Below are 3,106 nucleotides of genomic sequence, written 5' to 3'. Positions count from 1 at the left end.
AGCCCTTCGGAGCTGCTGCAGGAATTCTGTCCTCAACTCTGCAGGAGACACGGCAGGAACAGTTTAATGTGTGCATTGGGTAAGGGCTGAAGTGTGGAGGTGAGAAGCAGGAAATGCAAGTGCACACCTGGCTGGGTCTGGGAGAGTCTGGTCCAGTAATCCTCTAAGTTTATCAAATCTATTAACCTTGTCCAGCAGCAGCAGGAGGTAACACTCCAAAACCAGGCTGGATGGAGCTTGGAGCAAGCTGGTCTAGTGGAAGGGGCTTGGAATGAGATGATCTTTAAGGAGCCTTCCAACCCAACCCGTTCTGGGATCCTTGGATCTGCCCTGAGCAATAATCTCGCATTTACTGAACTCGTGGCCTTCACGATTTGCTGCCCCTTCCTCCTGAGCTCCCACGAGCCTCTGATCCAGGTCCAAGGGGGTTGAGTTTGTCACCTTCCCCTCATAAAGCAGCTGCCTCACCCCACTGGTCATTTTATTTGTTCTCTCTGCTTCTCCATCCCCACCCTGGGGGAGACCAGGACTGCCCATGGTCACTGGAATGTGGCTGCCCCGGGGTTTTGTGCCGTGGCAAAGGGATGCCTTGAGGGTTGGATGTGCTCAGGGAACGCTGAGAAATAGCGGTTTCTTGGCTCTTTTTTGGCTCCCACCTTTGGCCACACATTGAGCCAGCGATTTCAGAGAGCAATCCAAGCTCTCTGCTCCAGGTGCCGCCTCCAACCTCAGCACAGCATGAGCCTGGTCTAGACCTCCTTCCTCCAGATGCTTTCCTGCACACATTCCTAAACCAGAGCTCATCTGGAACTTTCTTCTTTTGCTTTTCTGGGTTCTTCTGAGAGCCATTTGGAGTTTCTCGCCGTCACTGGGACACTTGATGACCTTCTAAGAGCTCATCTGCAAGCAGGTCTGCTCTTACACCTCCAGACTGAGGATGAGGATGAGTCTCTGCTGAACCACACCATGGACTTATTCCCACCCTGAAAAATGACCACTGAAGCACCACCTCTTGCTTTCTGTCTTTTCTCCAGTTTTTGAGCAGCAGGAGGACCTTTTCTCCAATCCTGGGGCAACTCAGTTTCTTTAATGGTCTTGTGAAGGGCTTTAAAAAATAATAATAATAAAAAAAAAATATTCTAGAACGTGGAATCCCTGTGCTTGATCATGGAAAAAGGTTAAATTTTACTGAATCTACACTCGTCCAGTGCCCTGAGCACGAAGAGTTAAACTGTTTGTGCAGGGAAGCAGTAGCCAATAAAGGCTGGAGAAAGGCCTGGTGGGAGAACAAAAATATTTCTTTCCCCAAAATGTTGAGGCTGCCAAGTCAAGTTGTTAATAGAGATTATTTCTCCAGTGCAACAGCAGTGAGGACAACTTGGCTGGGGCTGCTTGGCTTGGCTTGGCTTGGCTCGCTCGGTGCACGCACCGCACAGGACTTGGTCATAAAACCTGCCCTGAAGTAACACTCCAAACAAGCCCCTTTTCCACCCAAAAAGAGGACCTGGAAATGCTCTGGTTCTCTGCTGTAATTCGTCCCAGGGACAAGCAGGACCAGCTGAAAGATCAGGGTCATGTCAGCTGCTCCGTGATCCTTCTAACACATGGACTCCTGCCCCATCCCTGGAAGCGTCCAAGGCCAGGCAGGACGAGTCTTGGAGCAACGTGGGTTAGGGGAAGGTCCCTTCCAACCCAACCCACCCTGTGATGCCATAAAAAAAAATCCCCCAAGGCGCCAGTTCTAATGAGTCCCACTGCTAATGAGCTGATGATGTCTGTCAACATCAGCACCACACCAGGGGTGTGCAGGCACTAAAGCCACTCTGAGTCAGAGTGGAGAGAGACACATCACAGCCTCAAATGCCCCAGGATTTTGATAGCCAGAAGAATTTCCTGATGTTCAGCAGCTGGGCAGATGTTTGGGCTGTGAAGGTACAGCTCCACTTGGATCTTCTCATCGCTGCCCTGTAACTCAGGGGCTGGGGAGGAAACTTCCTAGTGTTGGCATTACCAGGTAGAAAATAAAGCCTGATCGTTGCAAAGTGAGAAGAAAAATAAGATCTGGAATCCAACATGAGCTCCTCTGAAAATTAAAACCTGGCTGCTGCCAAATCCAGCAGGTACCTGTGGGTGGGCAAAATACTGGAAGCAGGAAGAAGAAGGAAATACAGAAAAAATACAGAAAACACGAATCCAGGAGCTTCTCTGGGCTTTCTGATCGGTCAGGGTCTTACTTGCAGTGTGGATTCCCCTCCCTGCCTCATCCAAGCAGAGAGAAGAAGTTATTCCCAGCAAAAATGTGATCCCTCAGAAGGAAGATCCCACCTGACACGGGGTATTTTTGCAGCTCAGGGAGGTGCCTGGGCTGGGATGACCTTGGCACAGGATGTTGTGCTTAAGAGTAGAGCAAGGACATCTTCCCCAGCTTGGATCACAGCCCTTCCAGGCCACAGGAAGGGATAAAAACACCAGCACAGCCTCTGCTCCACTGCTGAGAGAACAGAGAGCATCCTCTCCACGGTGCTCTGACAGCTGGGGGGGCTTCACCTGCATCCTCAGACAACCTTTCTGAATTGGGGGTGTCACCTGAAACCAGCCAGCCCTGCCTGAAGAATGCTCTTCCTTTGAAATTTATTAATTTCTTTCCCCCCCCCCTCAAGTTTGGAGGCAGAAGTGAGAAATCAAAGAGGGGAAAGGAAGAACTACAAGAAGAAAAAGCCAAGAGGAATCGGGGTCACCACGAAGCAGCAGCATTTCAGTCGCCCTTTGAGAGCCCGCCTGTGCTCACACCGTGGGTGTTCTCGCTGCAGACACCAAGAGGGAGACGCTTTCCCTTAGTAGGGCAGGCTCTGGCACCACAGGCCTCCTTGCCTGGCCATAAAAGGGCAGTGTTTTCTGCAGGACCCCCGGCTCCTCGGGAAGCTGGCGGGTTTTTGGGAAGGGGCCTGCCCCTCTGCTTGCTTTGGACCTCGTGTTAACGTTGCTTTGGCTCGTTCTTTCCTTGTGCCTTTTGTTTTGTCTCTCTCCTCCTCCTGCTCCTCTCGGGAGGTTGGAGGGAGAGAGGCCAGAGAGCCTCCAGGAATGTTCTTGCTTTCCCTATTTTTCA

Source organism: Empidonax traillii, unplaced genomic scaffold, assembly GCF_003031625.1.
Source record: "Empidonax traillii isolate 1590-97213 ecotype Southwest subspecies unplaced genomic scaffold, ASM303162v1 scaffold553:size485074, whole genome shotgun sequence".
NCBI lineage: Eukaryota > Metazoa > Chordata > Aves > Passeriformes > Tyrannidae > Empidonax > Empidonax traillii.
Note: the sequence above shows the minus strand (reverse complement) of the source record.